This window comes from Vipera berus (genome assembly GCF_964194415.1).
Source record: "Vipera berus genome assembly, chromosome: 2".
Classification (NCBI taxonomy): Eukaryota; Metazoa; Chordata; class Lepidosauria; order Squamata; family Viperidae; genus Vipera; species Vipera berus.
Genome location: NC_138203.1, coordinates 132,607,344 through 132,621,235, shown reverse-complemented (window position 1 = coordinate 132,621,235; position 13,892 = coordinate 132,607,344). Strand labels below are relative to the sequence as shown.

At 38.9% G+C, this 13,892-nt stretch overlaps 1 long non-coding RNA gene across 1 annotated transcript; it reads left to right on the top strand.

Annotated features, from left to right (window-relative positions):
* Positions 1–1,227: 1,227 nt before the first annotated feature.
* Positions 1,228–13,198, top strand: LOC308662706. The gene is made up of 3 exons (XR_014025283.1): positions 1,228–1,261; positions 11,920–12,042; positions 12,286–13,198. It is a non-coding gene; the product is annotated as an uncharacterized lncRNA (long non-coding RNA).
* Positions 13,199–13,892: the final 694 nt, after the last annotated feature.

Below are 13,892 nucleotides of genomic sequence, written 5' to 3'. Positions count from 1 at the left end.
AATAAAAAGGAAAAGGAAAAGGAAATGAAAAAGTGTAAAGTGAAAAAGGGAAAGGAAAAGGAAAAAAGAAAAAAGGAACAGGGAAAAAAGAAGAAATTAATGAAAAAGGAGAAAAAAGTGAAAATATAAATAAAAGAAAAAAGAAAAAGAAAAAACGAGAAAAAAGAAAATAAAAAAGAAAATAAAGGAATAAGGAAAAGGAAAAGGAAAAAAACAAAAAAGCAAATGAAACAAGAAAAAAGGAAAAAGGAAAAAGAAAGGAAAAGGAAAAAGGAAAAAGCAAATGAAAGAAGAAAAATAAAAAGGAAAAGGAAAAGGAAATGAAAAAGTGTAAAGTGAAAAAGGGAAAGGAAAAGGAAAAAGAAAAAAGGAACAGGGAAAAAAGAAGAAATTAATGAAAAAGGAGAAAAAAGTGAAAATATAAATAAAAGAAAAAAGAAAAAGAAAAAACGAGGAAAAAGAAAATAAAAAAGAAAATAAAGGAATAAGGAAAAGGAAAAGGAAAAAAACAAAAAAGCAAATGAAACAAGAAAAAAGGAAAAAGGAAAAAGAAAGGAAAAGGAAAAAGGAAAGGAAAGGAAAAAAAAGAAAAAAGAAAAAGCAAATTAAAAAGAAAAAGAAAAAAGGGAATTAATAGGAAAAAGGAAAAGAAAAAAATGGAAAAAAAGGAAAAGGAAAAGTTAAATGAGAAAAGGAAAAAGAAAATAAAAAATAGGAAAAAGAAAAAGGGAAAATTAATAGGAAAAAGAAAAAAGGAAAGTTAAAAGAAAAAGGAAAAAATTAATAAAATATAAAAACAAAACGCAAATAAAAAAAGCAGAAAAGGAAAAAGAAAAAAGGACAAAGGACAAAGGAAAAAAAGAAAACAAAAAACAAAAAAGCAAATAAAAAAGAAAAAGAAAAGGAAAAAATAAAAAGAAGAAATTAATAAGAAAAACAAAAACAAGGAAAAAGAAAAAAAAGAGAAAAAAGGAAAAAAGGAAAGAAATTAAAAAAGAAAAAAGGAAATGTAATAGAAAAAGGAAAAAGGAAAAAGAAACAAAAAAGAGAAAAAGCAAATGAAAAAAGAAAAAGGAAGAAAAAGGAAAAAAGGAAAATAGAAAAAGGAAAAAAGAAAAAGAAGAAAAAAGAAAAAAGAAACAGAAACAGAAACAGGAAAAGGAAAAGGAAAAAGGAAAAGCAAAGAAAAAGAAAAATGGAAAATGGAAAAAAGAAAAAAGAAAAGAGAAAAAAGAAAATGAAAAAGAAGAAAAAAGGAAAGGTAATAAAAAAAGAAAAAAGGAAAAGGAAAAAAGAACATGGGAGAAAAGGAAAAAGGAAAAGGAAAAACAAAAATTAATACAATAAAATGAAAAAAGCAAAAAGAAATTGAAAATTAAAAAAGAAAAAAGGAATGGTAATAGAAAAAAGGAAAAAGGAAAAAGAAACAAAAAAAGAGAAAAAGCAAATGAAAAAAGAAAAAAGAAAAAGAAAAAAGGGGAAAATAGAAGGAAAAAAGAAAAACTTAATAAAAAAGGAAAAAAAGAAAAAAGAAAAAGAAAACTGGAAGCTTAGTCAGCGCCGGCTATGCCCACTATATACGCTGTACAGCGTATACATACAGCGGCGCCGGCTATGCTTCCAGCATTTGCTGTACGCTGCACAGCATCCGCATACAGCGTGCGTAGCTATGCTTACAGGATTCACTGTACGCTGTAGTTCTTTCTTTTCTTTACTCTTCTTGGCAATATAAGTTATGGCGAGGCGTCTAAAATATGCTTTAGCAGTGTCCCAAAGATTTTGGAGTGATGTTTCTTCCTTCTTGTTTATTTTAAAGAAAAATTCCATTTCCTTTGTCGCTAGTTGTAGGAATTCTTTTTTTTTTATTGAAAAGTTTTACAATACATTTTATCTTTAACAATCCCTCCCCCCCTCCCTCCACCCAACCCTTCCTAACCCTCCCTAACCCTCCCCCCACCCCTTCCCCCCTCCCCGACTTCCCAGAGCTAAATACAAGGTATAAAGATAAAAACAATCATAAACAACCATATGTTAACAACAATAAACTATTAAGTCTATCGCACTCTAGCTCATATAAAATGACTACAAGCAATATTAATATCACATCAAAACTTATACAAATGCTAAATGAAACTTTTTAGTCCCATATTTGTTCTGGATATAATCAATCCACTTTTTCCACTCCATAATATAACGTTGTTGCAAATGGTCTTTCAAATAAGCCGAAATCTTTGCCATTTCTGCCAGGTCAGAAACTTTTAGAGTCCATTCTTCTATAGTCGGCAGTTCCTCCTTCTTCCAATATTGACCTACTAAAAGTCTTGCTGCCGTAATTAAGTTCAACATCAACTTAGCGTCCACAACAGTAGTATCCGTAATTATGCCCAATAAAAACAATTGCGGACAAAACTTTATCCTTTGCTTAAATATCTTCTGCATATTTCACCAGATTTTAATCCAAAAAGCTTTAACCTTTTTGCAGGTCCACCATATATGAAAATACGTTGCTTCTTCGCCACCACATCTCCAGCATTTAGGTTGATAGTTCGGATACATACTTGCAAGCTTTTTAGGATCTAAATGCCATCTATAAAACATTTTATAAAAGTTCTCTCTTAAATTTTGAGCTTGCGTAAATTTTACGTTCCTCACCCAGATCTTTTCCCAAATGTCCATTGTAATAACTTCTTGAATATTCTGAGCCCACTTTATCATACAATCTTTAACAAGTTCTGTTTCTGAGTCAATTTCTATCAATGCAAGATATATCCGTTTGATATGTGCTGGACCCTGATTTCTAATTTGCTTTACCAGATTTTCATCAGTCATTGAGAAACCAATTTTCTGGTCTTCTTTCCACCTGGCCCGTAATTGACCATATTGAAACCAGGTTTGAACAATCTTCTCTTCTCGTAAAAAATTGTACGGCTTCAAACACCATACGTTCCTCTCCAAACTTAAGATTTCCTTGTATGTAGTCACATCATGTTTGAACCCAACATTTATGTTTTCTATTGCATGTTTCGGTATTGCCCATAAAGGTATCTTGTAGTTTAGCTTATGTCTATACTTTTTCCAAACTCTCAGCAATGCCTGTCTCAAAATATGCACTTTAAACACATTATCTACCTTCTTATCATACAATAAATATGCATGCCAGCCAAATAACAAGTCGTGGCCTTCAAGATTTAATAATCTCCCTTGTGTTAAATTAATCCAGTCACTTATCGCTGACAACGCAGCAGCTTCATAATATAATTTAAAGTTGGGCATTCTAAGACCACCTCTTTCACACGTGTCCTGCATAATCTTAAATTTAACTCGTGGCCTTTTCGCTGCCCATACAAATTTATTGATACCCTTTTGCCATTCCTCCAAATTTGAGTCTTTTTTAAGAATAGGTATCATTTGAAATAAGAATAGAAATTTAGGCAAAACATTCATTTTCACTGCTGCAATTCTTCCCAGTAGAGACAATTGCTATTTTTTTCAGCTCTCCAATTCTTTTTGAATTTTTCCCCATAACTTTTCATAATTATTTTTATATAACTTTGCATTTGAGGGTGACAAATACACCCCCAAATATTTAACCCTTTTAACAATCTCAAATCCAGTTAACCCTTCTAGAAGGGCCTTTTGCGATACTGTCATATTTTTAGCTAATATTTTAGTTTTTTGTACATTAACCTTAAATCCAGAAACCTTTCCATATTGCATTATTATCTCCATCAGGTCCACAACAGAATTTTTTGGCTGGGCCACCGTAACAACCAGATCGTCTGCAAACGCCCTCAGTCTATAATCCTGATCTCTAATTTGAATTCCCTTAATTTTTTCCAAATTCTGTATTTTAATCAATAATATCTCCAATTTTAAAATAAATAATAAAGGTGATAACGGACACCCTTGTCTTGTGCCCTTTTCAATATTACATACTTCAGTCAAACTATTATTTACTATTATTCGGGCTGTTTGTTTTTGATATAATGCCCTAATTGGTTGTAAGAATTTATCCCCAAAATTCATTTTATCTAAAACTTTCATCAAAAATTGCCAATCCAGTTGATCAAAGGCTTTTTCGGCGTCTAGAAAGATCAGCGCCGCAGGGATCTGGTTGTTCCTTTCCAAAAATTCCAACAAGTCTACTATATGCCTCACATTATTTTTCATTTGTCTACCACTAATGAACCCAGTTTGGTCCCCATGAATTATCTGTTGCAAAACCCTCATCAATCTGTTAGCTAAAACCTTAGCAAATATCTTGTAGTCCGTGTTCAAAAGTGATATTGGTCTGTAATTTCTTACTTGAGTGACATCCTGATCTTCCTTCGGAATGAGAGAAATAAAAGCAGTTCTCCAAGACGGAGGCACCCTTCCTCCCCTTTGAATTGTCTGAAACAATTCCCTTAGTGGCTTTATCATCTCCAATTGTAGGTTTTTGTAATACATCGCAGTCAGTCCATCCGTGCCTGGCGCTTTATCCACCTTCAATTGTTTAATTGCTAAAAGAATTTCTTCTTCTGTTATCAATTGATTAATCTCTTAGTTTTGTTCTTGTGTAAGAACCGGGATGTTAGCATTCCTCAAGTATACATCAATATCTGCTTCATTAATCTTATCTTTAGCATATAATTTGGAATAAAAGTCCACAAAAGCTTCCTTAATAAGGTCCTGTTGATACACAACCTTACCCTTATGTTCTATTTTATCTATGTTAGAAGCCCTTTGCTTCTTCCTTAACCTGTAAGCTAACCATCTGCCTGGTTTATTGGCATTGCAAAAAGTGTTATGCCTAGCAAACCGTAAGTTAGTTGCCACCTGATCAGCCATCAACTTATCAAATTGTCCTCTTAACAAATTAATAACCTCTTTGATCTTCACATCCGATGGATTCAGAATTAGGGCCTTTTCTTTTTCCCTAATTTCATTCTCTAATTCTTTCCTCCTAAATTCCAAATTACGTCTGTATTTGTTGTTCATATATATTAACACCCCTCTCATATAAGCTTTGCTAGCATCCCAAACCATGTCCATAGAAGTACCCTTGTTCATGTTAGTTTCAAAAAAGTCCTTCATCTGTTTTTTACATTCTTCCACATTTCTCTGATTTCTAAACAAGTTCTCATTTAAGCGCCAAGAGCGCCTATCTCTATTATCCTTGTCAATCTCTAACCAAACTGGACTATGGTCAGACATAGTTCTTGGACAAATCTTTATCTTCTTGATCCTGGAAAAAAATCATTAGTCATTAATATAAAATCAATCCTGGAAAAAGATTGATGTCTATCAGAAAAAAAGTGTAATCCTTTTCTTGTAAATGTCTTTCTCTCCAAATGTCTCGCAACTCCAAATCATCCTTCATCTCAAAAAAAGATTTAGGCAATCTAGCGTGGCTTGGAGTATGCCTAAAAGAACCACACTTGTCCAGTTGTACATCCAAGACGCCGTTCCAATCTCACATAAAAATAAAAGATTTATAATCCAACTGAGTAATCTTGCTGTGTAATGAACTATAAAAATCAGCTTGTTGTTGATTAGGAGCGTACAGTCCAACCAAAAGCGTTTTTTTGCCTTCTAACAACAAATCTATTATAACATATCTTCCTTGTTTATCTGCTTCTATTAGCTCCGCTGTCATAGTATTCTTGACGTAAATAACCACTCCATTTTTCTTATTCATTGCAGAAGCAATAAATTGTGTACCCAATCTAGAGTTCAATAGGTACTTTTGGTCCATAACCCTAATATGTGTTTCTTGCAAGCAAATAACATCAGTCTTAAATTGTTTTAAGTATTGAAAAACTTTCTTTCTCTTCTGTGGTGAATTTAAGCCATTGACATTCCAGGTTAGAAACTTAGTCAACATCCTTAGCGACCCGAAGCTTCTGGAGCACGTCTGCCACGAGTCCCTTAACTTCCTTAGGCCGCGCCCCTCCCACAGCTTCACTATAGGTACACTTTGAAGGTTCCATAACTTTCTGTTGATCCTGCTCTTGCTCTCGTCTCGCTCGTCTCAAGGCAGCACGTGTCATCCTCTGATCTCTGGCATCTTCCGATGAAGCTGTAATTTGATCCACTCCAGTAGCTTTCTCATCTGTCTGCATTCCTTCAGCATCTTGAGGCTTTCCCTCACCATTTTTCTTTGTAGATTCCAAAAGTGGTAAAGGGGTTGCTTTTAAAACATTGCTGTAAAAATCACTTGCCTGGATCACTGTGACCAAACGGTGTCTCGTGCCTTCATGCATCACCACCATACCCACTGGTATCTCCCATCTAAACTTAATGTTGCGTTTCTTAAGTTCCTGTGCCAGGAAAGCAAAATCTTTCCTTCTCCTTAAAATTCTTGGAGGAATCTCTTTTAAAACCAAAAATTCTTGCTCAGCAACCACAAGCTTAGTATCATAAGAAACTTGGATAACTTCATTCCTGATTGCTCTCTTTGTGAAGTAAACCACCACATCTCTAGGCAGCTTCCTTTGCCTTGCAATCCATGAATTCACACGAAAGATTTTGTCTATATTTCCCTCAATTTCAGCTGCTGACTGTCCCAGTACCACTTCCAAAGCCTCAGAGACTATCTGCTTTAAATCTTCTTTAGGATTCTCTTTTAAGCCTCTGATTCTGATAGCAAACTCCATCTGGTGGTACTGGACCAGAGTCAAGTCACCGTCCATTTTATCCATCACATTTTCATTCTCTAACACTTTTGCTTCTAATCTGGAATTATTTTGGCTAAGATCTTCCATTTTTTTGTCCAAGCATTCAATACATAAAGCCATACCTTGAAGTGCAGGCAAGATGTCTGCCCTCATTGCTGTAAACTTCTCCTCCAGCTTTTCCATCTTTTCATCTATAATATCTGCTATTTGTTGTGAGTGCTTCTCCAAAGCGTCCTGTAGATCTTTAACCGTCAGTGCCGGAGCAGGTGCAGGAGGCAATAAGGCTTGCAGCAAGGACTGTTGCACCGGGGAAGCCCCCGCACTCCTGAGAACTTTAGAAGTTTTAGCCGCTATCTTCCCCCACTTTCACTTGCTACGCACTTTCACTTTCAAAGTCCATAAAATTCGTTGAACTAGAGAACAAAAATCCACTTTCACCTTGATCTCCTGTATCGCTCTGCCTGCCTCTTCACACTCCAAAGTCCTTCCTGCTGGCAGGGGTGGTTGCTAACGCTTGGTTCTGCTCCCAAAAGCACGGAGCAGAAGCGCTGCACAGCCCGGAGCAAACCCAGGCTTCGGGGGGGCTCGATCCTTCAGCCGCCCGAACTAAAAGCTCAGGCGGCCCCGGAGAGCCTCACCCCCTCCTCTTCTCCCGAGGAGGGGGCTTCCGAACCGCCGAAACAGCTGATCGGCGCTGTTTTCGGCAGTTCTACGAAGCCGCGGAGCGGACAGCCCAGGAATGGCTGTCTTCAGCGTCGCATCGCCACCGGAAGTCGCTAGTTGTAGGAATTCTTTGTCCTTCAGTATCGATTTGTTTAGAGACCATCTAGGCTTCTTCTTAATTCCTTTCCAAGTCATTTTTATTGGATTGTGGTCTGCCCAGTCATTGGTTTCAATTTCCGCTTCTTGAATCATCAGTTTCAAGTCCAACAAAATCCATATCATGTTGATTCTTGACCATGATTTGTGTCTATTTTAGTAAATTGAAAATTGTAGTTTCTCTGGGTTTTTCTCTTGCCATATATCTAAAATACTGAATTCTTCTATCATTTTTGAAAATGCCTTAGGTAGTAAATTTCCTCCTTTCCTTCCTTGCTTGGCACTTTTATAATCCAAAGTTCCATCCACTATTGCATTAAAGTCTCCCATTATACAAACGTTTTGGTAGTTTAAGTCTAATATTTTCTTATATAGTTCAAGATAAAATTGTTCTTGCTTATCTTTGGGTGCATATATTCCAATCATTAATATCTGCTTTTGGTCCATCATGATTTCAACCATTAGAATTCTCCCCTCTTCATCTGCATAAATTTGTTTTCTTTGATATAAAAGGCTACTCCTCTTTTTTTTGAGATGACAATGCAAAGTAGAGTTTGCAAATTTTTGGTTGTTCTAAAATTTTGATATGTTGCCTCTTAATATGGGTTTTTTGAAGACAAATTATGTCCATTTTTAATTTTTGTAAACGTGTAAAAAAATTTCTCCTTTTTGAGGGGGAGTTTAAGCCGTTGATGTTTATTGATAAGATCCCAGTCTCCTCAATCTTTTTCTATTACATCTAGGTCTTAATCTTCTAGTCAATCTTATCTGTCTCTGATCTTTTGGTCTTGTGCTTTCTTCTGAATAAGAGTTTCTTTAGTCTCTTCTCTCACTCATTGGTCGGCCTCACCTTCAACTGGCATTTCGTCTTGTTTATTGGGTTCCAAGTCATCTCTCACCCAGAAAGGTTCTGTGGCTGTCAAAGAACTCCAATGCTTTAAGTGGTGTATCCAGTCTGTATTTTTTCGTATCTCAATAGATTAAAATCCCTTCTGGAATCAGCCATGTAAAGTTCACTCCTTTTTCAACATTTCTTAGTTAGAAATTGGTAGTCTCTGCGAGCCTCTCTTATCCTTCTAGGGATTTGCTTAAGAACCACAATTTCTTTTTCTTTATATTTCAACAGTTCCTCTCTTACTTTTCTCAGGATCTCGTCTCTTGTAGCTCTTTTTAAAAATCTGACATGCACTTCTCTGGGCACCTTGTTGCTTCTAGCATAGTTGGAGTTGACACAATAAGCCTGGTCAACTTCCCCTTCCATCTGTGACCTCCCAAATCCTAATACGTCTGCCAGTAACTCTGTTATCAGTTATAAAAGATCCTCTTCCTTATCTTCTTGTATGTTTTGAAATCTTAGAAAATATGATGCTCGCTCCATTTCTATGACTGCCAACAATTCTTCCAGATCTCCATTTATTTGCATCAATTTTTGGTTTTCATCTTTCAGGTCTTCTAGTTTCTGGTCAACCTTAGTTGACTTATGTTCCATTTTTTGGATTCTTTGTTGGTTTTCTGCAATCATCTTTTTGAAGTTTTCCAGTTGGGAGTCTATATTATTAATTTTTTGATTCATTTTGTCACTTTTCAACTCTTCATGATTTTTGGTTGTTGTAGCAGACTGGTCAGCGTTAGCATCATAGATTGCTTGTAAAATTGCTTGGGTTTCCTTCTGTTGAGTATCAATCTTCTCCTGTTGTAACATTGTAGTAATTGGTTTCTGGTAGATTGGGCTTGCAGAAGTCGAAGCTGGAGCACATGAGCCTTTTTTCCCAAGTTTGGATAAGTTAGAGGTGCTCATCTTTGTCTTCAAGTCGTGTGGTGTCTCTGCCAAATGGTCAAATTTTGTAACCCAATAAGCTCCTACTAGTTAGGAGAAGAGAACCATCAAAAATAGTAAAAATAGTAAGAACTAGGGGGATCCACAAAAATACAGTTGGAGGGAATTTCAGGCTTGATTTCACTTTTGACTGTGCTGATACTTTGTTAACCAATAAGCATGTTCTTTGAGGAAACCTCTAGCCCCAGAGTTCTAATTTAATTGGTCTCATCTGACACAAAGGGGAGGGGGAAATTTCAAAGACCCTGGAGAAAAAGAGCAAAGCTCTTGTGTTTGCCAACAGATGCAGGTGCCAAAGTCAACCTTACAGGAAGCAGATCCGCTTCTCCATGCAAAATCTCAAGGGGAAGGGGAGCCTGGCCTTCCTTGCCTAGATCCAGCTGGCGCAGTTTTCCCAGAGCTTAGCATCCTTCCATACAAAGGAAGGACACAACACCGGGAGGAGAAGCAGCAGAAAACGGGGCTGCCATTTCTAGGATAGAGAAGGGAGTCATGGGGCCATACAGGATGGCGAGAAAGTGGGGACCAGCGTTCACTGCCTAATGGCAGGAAGGAAGGGGCAGAGTTTCCAACCCTGAACGAAGGAAGAATTCATGGTCACTGAAACCAAGCAGTAGCAACACTCGTTGCCAATGCAACAGGATAGCTCCAAAACACCAGTGAAAGGTGGAGCTTAAAACAGGGAGTGATGCTTCACCTTTGAATCGCAGGAGATGTGGGTGGCGGCAACTCCTCCTCTCCCCCATGCCTCTGCCTCCATCTGCTGCTTGGAGAGCGGGGCTGGCTCCTCCTGTACATGAAAACATAAGACATCACTGAAAATAAGCCCTAATGGGTCTTTTGGATCAACATGAGACTTGAGTCTTTGCAGAATCTGGCTTGCAATTTTGCTACTTTCCCCCAGTCACAGCTGCATTCACTATTATTTAAAGTAGGGGTGAAATGGATGTGACAAAAGAAGCTGAAACTAATGGAATGTATTTATTTATTAGATTTGTTTGATGCCCATCTCACTTTGTAGAACTTTGTAGAGCTTTGTCCAAAGGGAGTCAGGGCTAGGAAGGGCAGGAGAGTCCTCCTTGCCTTTTTCTCCAGATTACAAGAAACAGCCTGCCCTCTGCTCAGTTATACCAGAAGAAAAAGCTGGTCACTCAAGGCAACAGGAGACTTGAGTCTTTGCAGAGTCTGGCTTGCAATTTTGCTAATTTCCCCCACTCACAGTTGCATTCACTGATCTAGTGGGTGTGGGCCAGGCAGAAGGGTGGGGTCAGTCCTGTAAAGGCCTGCTGGATGGTCTTCAGCTGTAAAGGCCTTCAGTCTTTTGGAACCAGCCCTGGGGAAAGAAGCACTGCTGGATGGTGACCTGTCCTGCAGGCTGTTACAAAGGAACTCAGGAAACCGGATAAGTAGTCAATGGGGAATTTGGGGGTGTCTTTCTTTCTTTCCCAGTTTCCCTTAGGTTCAGGCTTTTTTCTTTTAAAGTGATGGGGGATGGAAATTGAATAAGATTGGGAGCCAACTAAAAGCTGCAACATGGAGTGGGAAATACGGTGTGAGGTTGCGATTTGCCACCACTCTAAGTATTGTAGTTTTGGTGGGAAATAGCAGGATGGATCTTTTGAAATCTCTTCCCACACCCCAGTTACAGAGTTTTGCTGTCTACTGCAAAGGGCCCTTTGGTGTGCCTGCCAGGTGGTGCTCATGGGCCCCACTTTTCAGGTATTTAGGGACAAGGTAGGAATGCATCTCTTTTGCCGAGCTTTTGATTTTGGAATGATTCTCTTCTGTAATTTTAAGAGCAATTTTAATTGCATTGTTATTTATAGATTACATGTCAGTGTTTTTTTGAGGCACTTAGATGGTAAAAGAAACAAAAGCTGGATAAACATAAAGCAACTTAGAAATGTACAAATATAAAATTAGAAATAACTATAAACATAGATTATACCTTAAACCTTAGTGTACTAAACAATAGGAATAAACATAAACTAAACTTTGAAAATCACTGTAAGGTTAATTGCTGCCTACAGTTAGACCATAAAAAGCAGCAATGTAGCCATAACTGTGCCTGCAGCACCAGTACTTTTGTTTTTTAAATCATCAAGGTTCTTACTTCGATAAAAATACCAATTGAAAATTGGAGCACCGTTATGCCATTGAAATTAGCTCAAATTAAGCTTTGGGAATAAGTTTCAGATTGAAGCTCTGTCAAAGAGATGTATGATTACCCTATTCTTAAATCCTTTGAGGGTTGGGCAAAGAGCTGCTCTCCAGGGTCCTGTTGGCCAGTCCGATAGCTGTGCAGAAAAGGCCCTCTCCTATGGGCCTGATGCTTTAGTTTTTGGCCAGAGGAGAGATTTAGAAAGACCTCCAGGGGTCATTTTAGCAACAAAATCCAAAACAAAGAGATAGGACAAGTAGTTGAGTAGCTTTGCGGCAAGCTAGTGGCTAATGAAACACAGAATTGTGCCAATATTTTGGGTCCTATTCAGTTCACACTTTTTCTGAGCATAGGGTCAACTTCAGTAGCTGTTTTGCATTTGTCTTTAGCCCTCTTTTGGGACAAGAAGCAGTCTGTAACCACATGTTTCTCCCACTTTCTAGAATTAGGCTGCTTGATGGACACACGTAGAGCCCTTCTGCGAAGACCTTTCTTTTGGAAAAGAAATACCAAGATGACCGTGTTTTCATTTGTGCAGTGGGACAGTGAGAGCTTGGAGTTTAGAGGTAAGGAGTGGGTGATTTGAGTCACATTTCTTAATGGGCACAACTGGACTGGTGATGTAAATACCGGCCCCTCAAACCCATAGCAAGCTTGTCTTTTCCCACCAGGACACTGCATCAGTTGGTGTTCCTATGAGAGAGGTAGAGCTGAGGAGGCTAGTGTAGTTCCCCAAGCTGTACCTCCTTGAGAAATCCTGAGAGTAACTTTTGTTTTTACTTATTTAGGCTGTTTTGTACAATTTACAGAGTAAATGTATTCAGCTGGAGTCATCCTGCTCAGAAGACATTACACCTGCATGTTTCTGGGATGAAGGAAAGGGGTCCCCCTAGATCGTTGCAGATGGAGTTATCTGTATGCAGCTGCTGCTAGGGAGGAACCCTGAGAAAGAGATTTGACATGCCTGATGAAGAATTTGTTTCCTTCCATTATTGTCTTGGTGCCCAGAACAATTGAGATGGAGGAGAGCAGAGAACAGAGCGGAGGCTGCAGTCTGGCCGCTACTGGGAAAGTGGTTCAGCGGGCGATCGGGGGTTCCTCTCTTTATGTGTTGGACTCTGACGGGGGAGGTGGGTTTCTTTGAATGGAAAGCTGGCATAGCTTTCCTTAAGTGTAATGTGTCCTATCTGTCATTCTCTTCCTTGACTTTGGTGTTGCCATTGTTTTCCCTTGCCGCCAGCGTACCCGCCGTATCTTCTCTTGTTCTGAACTTCAGATGGCCTGCATGCCTCGATTCTTGCCAATCTTTGTCCCTCAAGTGTAGCCTGTGTTTTGTTCCCTTTGCATGGTGGAGTGGATCCACTTCCCACAGGCCTGGCCCATTCCAAGAGGGCTGGATTCACGCATACACTCAGCTTCTTACAAAAACCTTAGCTCTTCTCAGCTAATCAGGAGAAAAATGTGTCTGCTCTGTATTTTAAAAGGCAGAAAAGCAAAGTGTCAACTACAATGAAACTGGCTGCAGCCATCTTGCTCATTCTTGATTGCCACAAGAATGGGAGGGGGGAAGTGGGGAATTTCTGCAAGCCCAAACAATTAGACTGGGTGTGTGTGGGTGTGTTGAGCATTCTGTTAGAAAGCTTATCAAACTATTCTGTTGGGAAGAATAGCTGATTGCATAACACTGGGCCGCAAAGTTTAACTTTGTGATAGTGTAACACTTTGGGGGGAATTTCAGACTTGATTTCACTTTTGACTGTGCTGATACTTTGTTAACCAATAAACATGTTCTTTGAGGAAACCTCTAGCCTCACAGTTCTAATTTAATTGGTCCCATCTGACACAAAGGGGAGGGGGAAATTTCAAAGGCCCTGGAGAAAAAGAACAAAGCTCTTGTGTTTGCCAACGGATGCGGGTGCCGAGGTCAACCCTACAGGAAGTAGATCCGCTTCTCCATGCAAAATCTCAAGGGGAAGGGGAGCCTGGCCTTCCTTGCCCAGCTCCAGCTGGCACAGTTTTCCCGGAGCTTAGCGTCCTTCCAAACAAAGGAAGGACGCAACACCAGGAGGAGAAGCAGCAGAAAACGGGGCTGCCATTTCTAGGACAGAGAAGGGAGACATGGGGCCATGCAGGATGGCGAGAAAGTGGGGACCAGCGTTCACTGCCTAATGGCAGGAAGGAAGGAGCAGAGTTTCCAACAACCCTGCACAAAGGAAGAATTCATGGTCACTGAAACCAAGCAGTAGCAACACTTGTTGCCAATGCAACAGGATAGCTCCAAAACACCAGTGAAAGGTGGAGCTTAAAACAGGGAATGATGCTTCACCTTCGATTCGCAGGAGGTGTGGGTGGAGGCAACTCCTCCCCTCCCCCATGCCTCTGCCTCCATCTGCTGCTTGGAGGGCGGGGCTAGCAG